General features: G+C 27.9%; 1 protein-coding gene across 7 annotated transcripts in view; it reads left to right on the forward strand.

Moving 5' to 3' along the window:
* LOC122503962 (QRFP-like peptide receptor) overlaps positions 1 to 13,710 on the forward strand; it is a 74,766-nt gene that overhangs the window by 16,912 nt on the left and 44,144 nt on the right. The window lies entirely within an intron of this gene.

Consider the following 13,710-nt stretch of genomic DNA (forward strand, 5'->3'; position numbering starts at 1 on the left):
CTAAAATATTTAATATACATTATATTAAAATACAATAATATAATAAAATATAAAAAATTAATTCCTATTGTTGTAAAATTGTTTTATAAAATTGAGAAAAGAAGACAAAAATTGCACTATTCAAAAAAAAGTCGGGCGTTAAAGGATAAAATCAATATGTGGATATAATTATTTTTGTTTTGTTTCGATTCAATTTAAATTACAATAATAATAATTATTAACTGAAATTGAAATGGGAAATACTGAAATTTATATTCAACGAAATAATTACCCAGTAATAATGTAAGTTAATTTAAACAGGGAATATTGTAAATTAGATTTGAGATGTTTGCCGTGGAAAAATAAACAGAAGTGTTCTCAGTTAAATTGAATAACTTGGAGTATATGTATATAGTGAGAAACATTGTCAATATACTCGATGTTTTTTTTTATTTCCATCAATGAGATCTGTTCAATTATTATTAGCATTTATTTTCACTGTAATATATTATGTTAATATTATTTTAGAAAATTTGAATTTTTAATACATAATAAACAATATATTGGTGACGTTTTTGTTTGCCTCGTAAACTTAAAAACTGCCATGAATTCTAATATAAAACCTTCAAATTTTTCTATTTCTGACAATGATTTCTTTTCAAATAACTTAATTTTTGAATGAACTACCATCAAATTATTATCTAGAAATTATTTAATAATTAATTTTACTTAAATATTTCAAAATTAATTGAATTTTAAAAGAGTTGCGTTTACAATTTTTATAAATATTTATTTAAATTTATTAAAAATTATAAATAATTCTATTTAATGATTAATTTTACTTAAATATTTTAAAATTAATTGAATTTTAAAAGAGTTGCGTTTACAATTTTTATAAATAGATCAACTTCAAAAGATTTTAATTTGAAATTTTATAAAATTTATAATTATTTATAATAATAAAATTTATAAAATTTCAATTTTGAATGAATTTCATTAGAAAAAAGAACTTAGATTTTTGAAATATTTTAATAATTCAAATTCTTCTTAAATTAGTTAATTTAAGTTAATAAACTATAAACAATTAATTGTTATCGTTATAAAATTATGTTTTATAAAATTTACTATTTAATTATTTGACAGTTTGAGCTTACATAACCTGTATAATGTACGCTACAATATTTAATATATATTATATTAATGTACAATAATATAAAAATATAATAAAATATAAAAAATTAGTTGTTATTGTTGTGAAATTTTTTAAAGAAATTTATTATTCAATTTTTTGACAGTTTGAGCTTAAATAACCTGTTATAATCTATGCTACAACATTTAATATATATTATATTAAAAAATAATAATATAAAAATATAATAAAATATAAAAAATTAATTGTTATAGTTATAGAATTGTTTTATGAAATTTATAACAATTTGAGCTTAAATAACCTGTCATTATCTATGCTACAATATTTAATATATATATTATATTAAAATATTTCAATAATATAAAAAAAATATACAAAATTAATTGTCATTGTTGTAAAAGTGTTTTATAAAACGCATTATTTTTTTTCTTTGACAGTTTGAGCTTAAATAACTTGTTATAATTTATGCTACAATATTTTTATATATTTTATAATAAAAATATAATAATAATAATATAATAAAAAATTAGTTTTTATCATTAAAAAATTATGTTGCATGAAATTTACTATTTATTTGACAATTTCAGTTTAGGAATTTTTTTAAACGTTATAATCTTCAAATACATGTAAAATATTATTTTCTTGGAAGGCGGGATAAAAAATAAATCTCGATTACAAAATTAAAAAAAATAACGTACAAGTAAGTATATACTTTATGTAAATTAGAAGTTTTAGTTTCTCGTTTTACACGCGAGGTCTATCTTGTGAAGTAAATTTTGCGCCTCGACATCAATCCATTTTCCACTTCATGTCCGTCAATCTGGCTTTAAAGGGCGCGTTTACTAGGAATTGCATTGTTCATTAAACCTCCTATCAAGTGACAAGTAATAATCACAAGTCACGGATAAAATTAAAATGAAAATGAAAAAATTTTATTTCTTCTTTTTTCTCTATTTATAATTTCTCTCTGTCTCTCCTATTTTTTTGTAAGGGAAACTTTAAATTACATTTTTATTTTCTTTCATTTTTCAAAGTACCCCAACTGCTCATTTTTTTGTTTCATTTACTATTTTCAATACCCATATAATTATTTGTGCATTATTAAGAAATTTATCATTCATTAAATTCATGTCTCGTTAATCGATATAATGGTTATTCATTTGACCTAATTCTTGAATTTTTCATCGGTAATTTATAGGAATTGGGAGAAGAAAATTAATTTGTCATTTTTATTATAGAAAGCAATTTTATTTTGTTAAATGTTAAGAATATGAATTAATTTTTGTTATAAAATTTGTATGCGAAATTATGTTAATAATAGAATGTAACAATAAATAATGATCTTGTAATTTTTATCTATTATTTTATCATTATTATTATTTTGAATAATAAAAAATTTGTTAAAATATAATTACAATGAAGATTTGTCAAAAAAAAAAAAAATGTTTACTTTACAACTAAGAAAATAAATAAAAAAACAAAGACATTTGAATTTATCACATATTTTTCTAGTGATTTATGTATCTCTAAATAATTGGACGCTTATTACTTTTAAATGAAAAAACAAATCTTTATTGATAGTAAATTGTCACTCTTGAAAGTCAGAAATTCATTCAAATTGAAATAATGTTCAATTATTGTTTTGATCTTTTATGAATGACGTGACATAGTGTAAAAGCGAGAGAGAGAGAATATTCTCTATTTGATATTTGATATCTTGTATTTTGATACAGAATACCACGTATTCAATTTCAGTTACTTTAATATTTTTTCTTTTTATTTTATTTCCCATCAATTCTTTTTTTTTCGTTATTTTTTCCAACGACTGACAACGATATTTGTACCGACATTCGAATGACGTTTGAAAAAAGGAATTAAAAAAAGGGCAAACAATTTCTTCTTCTTTTTTCATCACAGTGTTATTTGATAAAGTTTACTTTTTATCTCCAATTTTTTATTGGATTGAAATTGAGTTATTAAAAAAAAGTCTCTACTTTAACAAATATTGTTTTCCGGTATTTTCTGTTTTTTTCCGTTCTGTCTCTAAAACAATGTATCCGTTTAAAAATTTTGTTTTGGAAAAAATTTTTTCATTTTAAAACAATAACAAGAGAAAATTATTGTGTTTACAATATTATTTTCTACATTTATTTTCAGATAATATTGAAGAATGTATTTAGTTTTTTTATTTTTCCCAAAGACAATGAAGAGAAATTTTTTTTTTAATTAAAGTATATAATAAGAAATAATTAAATAATAAATGAAAATTATAGAAATAAAAAAAAAAATAAATAAAAGTATATAAATTTAAATAATAAATATTATAAAATGAAGAATATAGTAAAAAGATTAAAAATATATTCGAAAATAAATAAAATACAAGAAAGTAAAAATTTTTTTTTAAATCAGAAACTAAAAAATTAATATGTGGAACAAATCTGTGTAGTGGTGGAAAAAAGAGGAAAAAACTTTTTTTTTCTTATCCTTTGAAAAAGTGTATCATGCTACAATTAAAGGGGGAGATTTTATTATTCTCCTCTGGGGTACGCTTTTCTTACCCTCTAAAGCAAGTCATCGTATGAAGAAAAAAAAAGTTCTCTATTCATTCATTGGAAGTCTTAAGTTTTTCTTTTAAAAGTCTTCTTTTTCTTTGCGTCAAGAATTAAAGAGAGACAGAAAGAGAGAGGCAGACGTAATCACAAGTAGGGTGCGAAAACTTTTTTGATATAATAATTTTTCCTCAGCCATTATGAAACTAAAATTTATTTCCTCAAAAAGAAAATATACTAAATTATAAAAGTACAATTCGAATTTTTTTCTTCATATTTATAATTTTATTTTTCAAACATTTTTATTTGTATATTTCATTAATTTTTTAAATTTATTATTTAGTCCTACTTATTACTTTATTTTTATTTTATAATTTATTATTTTATTTATTTTTATTATTATTTATTTGATGGAAAATTTAATTGATTTTAATTTATTAATCAATCGTTATTTGACAGTTCGAGTTTAAGTAACCGATATCTATATTTTATTATTATAATATTAAAAATAATTTTTATTATAAAATTATATTTAATGAAATTTATTATTGAATTATTTGACAGTTTGAGCTTAAATAACCTGTTATAATCTATGAAAAAGTATTTAATATATATTTTAATAAAACACAGTATTATAATAATAACATACAAAACAAATTTTTATTGTTAAAAATTCCTTTATAAAATTAATTATTAAATTTTTTGACAGTTTGAGCTTAAATAACCTGTTTTAATCTATGCTACAATATTTAATTTATATTACATTAAAATATAATAATATAAAAATATAAAAAATTAGTTGTTATTGTTGTAAAATTTTTTTTATTAAATTTATTATTAAATTTTTTGACAGTTTGAGCTTAAATAACCTGTTATAATCTACGCTACAATATTTAATATATATTATATTAAAGAACAATAATATAAAAATATAATAAAATATAAAAAATTAGTTGTTATTGTTGTAAAATTGTTTTATAAAAATTATTATTTAATTCTTTGACAGTTTGATCTTAAATAACTCGTTTTAATAAAATTATATTGTAAAATATACTTTTTGTAAAATTTTTAAAGTACACGACAAATTCTAGATAATATTCATTTTATTACTACTAATTGTAATATTTAATTTATTCGTTTGAACAATTTAATTCACAAGCTGAGATTATGTAACCCACTATTCACACTTTGATTTTGAAGTTCAACAGTAGTTTCACTTACAAGAATCAATTTTCAATTAGCTAGAGAGTGAGAGAGGGTGGGGGCTTGATTTGAATTTCGTTTACTCACCATCAATATGTCGATGCTGGTAAAATCGTTCTAACCTCAGATCTGCAACAAACAAAAAAAACTGTCATTTTATTTATTTAAAAAAGTAACTTAAATTATTTAATAATTAAATTAATTAAATTAAAAAATAATAATTTTTGATATCAAAGATTTCTCAATTTTCGAATTTGTATAATTTATTTAGGAGTGAAGTGAAAAAAGAAAAGAGGCGTATGCGAAATGAGTGGGGAAAAAAGAGGGCGGAGTCTAAAAAGTGGTGGGGAGTTCCAAGTGTCCGCATTGGTCGGAAACGAAGGGAGGGTGGAGTCTAACAAGTAGTGGGGGAGGCCCGAGAGTCCGTATTGGTCCAAATCGAAAAATGGGAGGAGTCTGACAAGTAGCAAGGAGTCCCAAGCGTTGATGTTATTTGGAAACAAAAACTGGGCGGAGTCTGTGAAGTGATCACTTCCCAGACTCCGCCCAGTTATAATTACCGTAATACAGTTTTAAATACAAACGTTTGGGGATTCGACCACTTTCTTGAGTGCCTTATGTAATAGTCTGCATTGATCGTAAACGAAAAAGTGGGCGGAGCCTAGAAAGTCTTAAGCATTGGGGCGTGGCCAAGAATTTTTAAAACACATGGTAAAGAAGGCGGAGTTTGTCGCGATTTTTTGTTTGTCGAATTGAAAAGTGGGAGCATCGGGGCGTCGCCAAAAGAAAACAAGGCCCCTAAAAAGAAAGGAGACTTAGGGAAAAGAAGGGAATTACACTAATCTCCACTTGTCCGATGCAAAAAGGGGCGGAGCGAAGGAAGCGGAAGGCGTCGCCAGAAGAATAGAAGACGCCCAACGAAGTAGGCGGGGCGTCTCGCTTTTTTCTATCTGCCGAATCGAAAAAATGCGAAAAGTCAACAAATATAAAGGGGCGTGGTGAAGACTATACAAGGCCCCGGATAGAAGTCGGACTCCAAAAAAATAGGGAGGGGATCATGACAAGTTCCTTCCGGCGAATTGAAACAAGGGCGGAGCGAAGGAAAAGGGCGGGGCATCGACAGGAATATTAAAGAGGGAGGGGTCAAGGAATCGACGGGGCGTGGCTAAAAGTATGTAAGGCCCCAAAATGAAGGCGGAGTCAAAGAAAAGGTGGGGAGCTTGTCAAGTTCCTCCTTGCGGATTGAAACAAGGGCGGGGCATCGACAGGAATATTAAAGAGGGAGGGGCAATGAATCAACGGGGCGTGGCTAAGAGTACGTAAGACCCAAAAAATGAAGGCGGAGTCCAAGAAAAGTTGGAGCCTAATGGAAAAGAGGGCGGAGCCAACAAAAAAAGGCGGGAAAAACCGCCTATTTTCCAAAATTATATTCTGCCACCATTTTTTAATTACCAAAACATTATCCCATCTCTCAACCCTAAAATTCAACTCAAACTTTACACATTCATTATTATCCACCTATTTTCACTTAATTTGAAAATTCTACGTCATGTTAGTACTTAAACGATGCTCCCGCTGCCTTCAACAAAATGAATGTCGCCAGTTCAAGTGTGTATGCGTGACATTTATCCAAAGCGGGAACGAACGACGTTAGAGGGTTTTCATATGTTGAAAATTCTGTTAAAATATTGACGCTATTCTCAAGGATTCATGCGTGTTTATATGTATGTACGTCCCTAAGAGTGTGTACGTATAATATTCCACCTTGGGAATGTGAGCGGGATGTGAATTTTAGTTTTAATTACTTGTGTTTGAAATTATCGTCGCCATTCAATTTCAAACTAACATTTAATCGATTAAATCAATAATTTATATTGACAAAAATAACTGGAGTATTATAATTACCACATGTGTATTTATAAATAAACATGGAATTTAGTTTTAGGGGAAATAACCAATAACCCTCTCTCTCTCTCATTGTTTCCTTCATATCTAACTCTATCCTTATTACTAGAGGAGAGGCGAAAATTATATAAGTGATTTTCCATGTTTTTGGAAAATGTTGTTGAATAAAGTTTTCAATTGACGGGGCGCTTTGAAAACTTTGTTTTGAATGGAAGAGGAATTTAAGTTAAAATTGCAAAATGACAAAAGAATTGGGGAGAGGGAACTGAAACTTGATTTACGAACAGTTTGCAAACAATGATTTTTGACCTAATTTACAACACTTGTTTTTAAATTAATTTAACTCTCGTACTTTTTTTCTATTCATGGATATGAAATCAATTATTAATTTTCAATCTCGTGTTTTAACAGTTGAAAAATAATTATTTCTTTGTCGACAAATAATTCACGAACTATTTTTGTAAATGAATGGGGGGAAAAAATTATCGTACGTTTGCAAATATTCCGAAGAAAAATTGTTTTTTATTGAAACTCTTTCATTAAACAGTTCACGTTCAAAATTGTTTTTTTTTGTTTTGAAGAAAAGAAGAAATTAATGGAGATTTAATGAAAGTACCCATTTTTTGTCAGTCTTGGAAATTATTTTTCCTCTTTTGTTTTGTAAGCGACCAAATTGCTGCTCTTGAAGTTTCCTTTCAAAAACTTACAACATCCAATATATCTTGGATTTAAAAAGTTTTGACAAATTTGCAATCTTTTTTCTTTTTAAAAAAAAAAGTCCATAAATTTTTTTCTTTACTTTTTTTCGACAGGAATAATTTAATAAATTTCTACTTGAGGCAATATTTTGATTGTTTTTATTTTGATACAATTAAACATTTTTGGGGGTTCTAAATTTTTATTGAACAAAAACATTTAAGGGAATGATAAATAAATTTATATAAAAAAGATGCACCTCAATTAAAACTAGTAAAAATTGCAAAAAATGAAAATATACAGAATTCTAATTTCCCATCTCTTCAAAAATTAACTCACCTGCTAAATTTTCTCAAAATACAAAATTTCTCAGCTTTCTTTCACATTAAATTTCTCAATACCACGAGAATTATTTCATCATCAAGCTCGTTAGTGAAATTTTCTTTTTTAAATTCATTCATTTTTCATTTCTACTTCAACCCCATTCTTTTAATAACTTTTTTTTCTCTATTGCATAATTATTATGAAATTACTTCCAGCTTTGCAATCAAAGCCAACATTTGTTTGTTTTGACCTCACCTTTTTTTCAACTTTAGAAGGTTTTTTTTTAATTTTTATTTTCCTTCTTTTTTTTATCAAGTCAAGTTAAGGGAAATAGAAGTTGTAGACATTAAAAATTCAGACTGGAAGACTGCCAGAGTTTTCTTTCTCTGCAAATACATTTACTTTGTGGTTTAGTGAATGGATTAGTTGGATTTTATTTTAAGCCACATTATCAAGTCGTGGATTTAAAATAAACACAATGTGTGTTGCATGTGATCAAAAACGATTTTCCGCTGGGTATTATTTTTCAATTTCTTTGGATAATATTTATTTTTTAACAGATACTAAAAAAGAGGTGGATAAGAAAAATATTTTAATCCACTGCATAAGATGCGGTATTTATTTCTTTTTTTCGGTTCAAAATAATATTCTGTTTATTTAATTTTTTTCCACTCCGGATTTTATCTCTCTTTCTCTCTCGTTTCACTATGTGGTTAGTGAAATTAATCACGTTTTGTTAATCAAGAACTGCGATATAGAGAAAAGCTCGTTGACAAACTTGTATTATAAAGCGAAAGTTGAGCGACTGCAATTTGTTTAATTTCGCGGTACACAGTTTTTGAATTATATTATACACACAAATCTTTATCTCCTCTTTCTCATTTGCTGTTATCTCAATTTATTTCTGACTTTTCCTATAGAGAAAGAGAAATTTTTTTTTCTTTTTCAAGTTTTCTTACAAGAAACTCAACGTTTTTGAACAAACTTAATAAATTATTTTTAAGTATAATTAGTCGGTGGAGGGATTCTTGGTTTAAAACGAGATCCGGTTTTTTGTCTTGTTTTTTTTTTTTTGAGAAAACAGTTTCGCTTGAACTTTTGTTTTCACTTCTATTTATCCGCTTGTTTCAAGTCGTCGCCATTCTCTCGTGCTTCCGTCAGGGCATTAGTATAATGCACGCAGTGCACGTCGGCTACAGTTTGAAATGCCTGGCGTCGACCTGAAACAGAAACTATTCGTAACTGGGCGGATGCATGTTCCCTTCTAGTAAACAATCGCCGTGAATTATTACACATCGCGTCGACCCCCACATTGTTTACTCATTCAGAAACTTCTATACACAATACCCGTGAAATAGATTTGAAAAAAAAATTTTTTTACGATAAAGTTATGATGTTATGTTATTTTTGTCAAAAAAAGTTTATTTGAGGTTGTTTATTTTTTTAATTTTGATTCATAAATAGAAGCTCGATGCTTTTCCACGATTTTTAAGCCCTTGCAGAATGTTCTACGACGAGGGGGAAGGGGGATAAGGGGCATTCAATTCTGATTGGCGGAGGCTGAGGGGTAGGGATGCGAAGGTAGTATAAAAGAAGACGCCGAGTCCCGGGAGCGTCAGTCTCACTCGAGGCGCGCTAGGGCACAGTGGCATTTTTTTACAGTTCAAAATTGTCTAGAGCCTACAAATTTTATCCGATTTTGATGTTCCTGCTCTTAAATTAAACAGGAAGAAATTCCTAACACATCCCTCTAAGTCGATTCTTAAATATTTAATTATTTATAATTTTCTTGTCACTCAAAGTTAACAAGTTATAATATTTTTCGAAAAAAACTTGTTTTTTTCTTTTCCATTGCAGATGATCGAAATCAATTCAAAGTAGTCTAGTATGACCACCAAACTTTAACTAATTGATTATATTTCGAGTATTATTAAAAACTACATTATTTATAATAATAATCAACCAAAATATAATATTTACAAATGAAATTATAGTTTTCATTTATCCAAACAAAATCTATTTACACGTTCGTAAACAAACATTTCGGGGAATTCAGTTTCCCGTCTGTGTGAGAAAGTGAGAGAGAGATCAAAGGAAAGTGTCCCTTTAATAAACTTTGATGTCTCAAGTAATTACACATTTTAAGGGTTCACCCATTTTAGACGTCATAGTCGCAAGTTGAAAATCTCTTGCACAAAGTGCAAATCTCTTTGCAAATATCTCTAAAATGAACTTGGAGACTGAGTAGGGCAGGAGTATTCAACACACGGTCGATTCATAATATTACTTCCCTCGTATACATCACTTGGAAAGTTTATTCTGTTTAATCAACGACTTTACCCTTTTCTATTCAATCTCCTCGCGATTGAAATAAATCGCTTTCGACTTTTGCAAAAAATGTATGCAACGAAAAATGTTTGTAATCTCTTCACTAATTTTTTTTCCCTCTCATTATACCGAGAAGGTTACTTTCAACTACAAAAAGGTATTATTTTTGTCGATCGGGGTTTTTTAAGGAATGAAGGGAAAAATTATTTCAATTGACGGGAGAATTTTTTGCCGCACTTTTTCATAAAGTATTTTTATACGCGTATGACAACTTTTATGAACGCAAAAGATTTATTAACAAGTATTTTCTTTTTCGGATTTATTTTTTTTTGTGTAAATCAATTATTATTATTGAGAATTAAAAAAATATTTAAACATAAAAAATTATTTATGATCAGTAGAAGAAAACAAAATTGAGAATTCAAAAAATATTTAAAAACAAAATAGTACATTTCGTAACAAGTGTGAACTGATGGCGTTTTTGAAACGAGCGCAATGTTTTTGAAACGAGTTGTAGGTAAGGCGCCGAGCCGGAAACGAGTTTCAAAAACTTGCGCGAGATTCAAAAAGCAGTTCACGCAAGTTACGAACGATACTTTTTATAATAAAGTCATAAAAAAAGGCGTTAAAAACGAGACACCCAGATTTGTCAAAAAACTAGTTTACCGATATACATTCAAACGTACAAAAACGTTTTGTCGCGCGGGGGGGTTCGGGGGTCTCCCCCCGACGGGGTCCAGGGACGGAGCCCCGGCCAAGGGGTTCGAGGGGCGGAGCCCCCCGACTGCAAAAAAAACCGACTCAAAAGATTAATTTTCATTGACAATTTAAAGGTAAACAATTTATTTCAGTATTAATGTTGAAAAACCTTTGGTGTGGCCTACAAGGAGAAGGGTACTTCGGGGGGCGAAGCCCCCCGTTCTCAAATAACCATCTCCAAATCATAGGCTCCAAATATTAATTATTCTGACAGTTGATAAAAAAAAGTGAGGTTATGTTGAGGAAATGTTTTGACAATGATAGCGAAATTATAGAGATTTTTAGATTTCTAGCGAATCTTAGGTTGGTAGTGCTGTCCATAACTATTGCTATATATATATCTACGCCTGCGCAAATGTTTTTTTTTATTCTTCGTTAGATAGACTTTGGTCAATGTTTTTTTTTGTAGTTTCAAAGTAAAATCCTAAGCAAAAAAAAATAATTCTATCCATACGCTTTTCGCAATTGTAACAAATTGAAGCAACAAGTTTCTTTTGAAAATCTTTGGACGCGTTCCAAATTGTATTGTAAACGCTTTTGTTTTTTTAACCAGCAACAAGTAGCAAGCAATGAAAAGTCAAACTTTACCTCCCGACTTCTTTTTTCTGCTCTTTTCCACGATTTTTAAATTTCAATTTTTTTCCCTTTCGTAAATCTCTCTAGATTTTTAAGGATCGTTTTCGCCTTTTTTTGTCATATTGAAATCGGAAAAACAAGAGGTGCAAAAAGGATCAAATCCGACAGTGTTAAGAAAAGAAAGAACCTGCCCTTTGTTAGATTGAGTTTTTTTTCTGCACATTTGGAAAATTGTACAACGTGGTAGGAATTGAGCAAATCGGATTTTTCATCGCGTCCTCATCATGCTTTCCGTTCACGTTTTCGTAAACGATAATCGAAGGAATTGGAAAACCTTTTTAAGAATAGATCCCAAAACGGTGAATGGGGTTTCATTTCGAGGTCTCATCATAATCATCATCGAAAAATAAAGATTGCCTTTTTTCCTCTTCTAATCACAAATTTAATTTATTAACTTTAAAAAAAAAGAAAATCTATACAATTATTTCTTTTTACATCAATTCACCAAAAAGAGTGAATAAAGAGTGTAAAAATTTTACTCTTCTAATTGAATCGATCGAAAAGCAACTCACGACCAAAGTGGAATATAATCCCCTTTGGAATAATTTAACCCTCTTTGCCTACAACAAGCGTCGGGGGATTTGTACAAAAAGCCAAATCTGTCAATTGGGATAGGAATCGATTGTCCCAGAAGGTCACTTTTTTATTTCCCTTCTCCCCACCCCTTGAGTCTTTAAGAAAAGGAAAGTTTCCTCTTTGGAAAAATCAGAAAAAATTTCCCAAAGGACGAAGAAGTAATTATCAATTTTTTTTATTGTGTGAAACCTTTTTTTAAGGCGGAAATATTTTTTTCTATCCAATGTAGCGTGAATTTTTAAAAATAATTGAATTTTGAAATTAATTTTTTTTAAAAAGTTTAATTATATTTTTTTAATATTATTTTAAGTTTTTATTTTCTAATATTTATTTAATTGAAGAATTTACGAATAATTAAAATTTCGTAAAATTGAATATTGTAGACAAATGGATTTGAAAACTGTCAAAGAACTTTTTCAAAAATTATCAAAAATAATCGATTTAAAGAAGAATTTTAGTTAAAAACTCTTGTAAATAATAATTGAATTGTTAATGATTCTATGCAAAAAATATTGTTCTGCACAAAACATTTTTTTTTCAAAGTGAAAAAAGAATTTCTTTAAATTGGAAATTTTATGGGCTACTTTTCACATGATGAAATATGTGATCGATGCCATGTTGTTGGGTTTCACGCAGACCATTAATTGTACGAGTTAATATCACAAACCAGACATCCATTAGATGTCAAAATCGACAAAAAAAATTTTTTTTTTGAAGGATTGTATTTTATATACGTGTATATATATAGAATACAATTTTCCCGATCAGGGCATTTCGGGTTTATTACCCACAATCTCTAGTGACATATTCCACGAGTGATTTTAGATGGAAAGTAATTTTTTAAATTTATCACTTAACGTGACATTTTACTCTTTTTTTTCAATTTAGAAAAAAATGTTCTCTCTCTATATATCGATATTGATGGAAAATGTTGTAGACATTCGATAGTTACCGATGCTTCAACTGAGTGGAAAAGCACGTATCCTATTTTTTAAAATTAAATTAAATTTTTTTTAAACAAAAATAGAATTTCTTTTTTCCTCTTTAAATGTCGATTAATTAGTTTCATTACGAGTCCATGCGGAATATTTTTTTTATTAAATGTCATAATAAACTCTCGGTCAATAATTGTTTCAGTAAAATCGCGCCGATTATATTTGCGTCTAATCATATTAACAAAATTGTTTATAAGTATTAAGTCGAAATTTAGATAATTTTTTTCAAAATTAATTAATTACAGTTCTAATGACTCGAGCACCTCATCTATAAACCATAGAACCTCGGTAATCTATCACTCAATAAACGTAAAAATAGTCTATTATGGTTAGGTTTCATATTCATTTGCACAAAGTGACAATTTTATTTTTGCTTCTTAAGTTTATAAATGTTTATTTTTCCCTTTTTTATTACGGTAAAAACCCACGTCAAAAATTTGTCAAATTCAAAAGATGTTAAATTACAGATCAATTAAAATTTGTATTTATTTTCTTAAGTGGGATTCCGAAAATATAATTAATAGAGTATATTAATTAAGTTGCTTAGTCGGTGCCTCAAACAAGAATGAGCAGCAGCGCCTAGTGCGCCGCTTTATATTCCCTCTGTCTC

The sequence above is a fragment of the Leptopilina heterotoma genome, unplaced genomic scaffold (assembly GCF_015476425.1).
Source record: "Leptopilina heterotoma isolate Lh14 unplaced genomic scaffold, ASM1547642v1 Lhet_275, whole genome shotgun sequence".
NCBI lineage: Eukaryota > Metazoa > Arthropoda > Insecta > Hymenoptera > Figitidae > Leptopilina > Leptopilina heterotoma.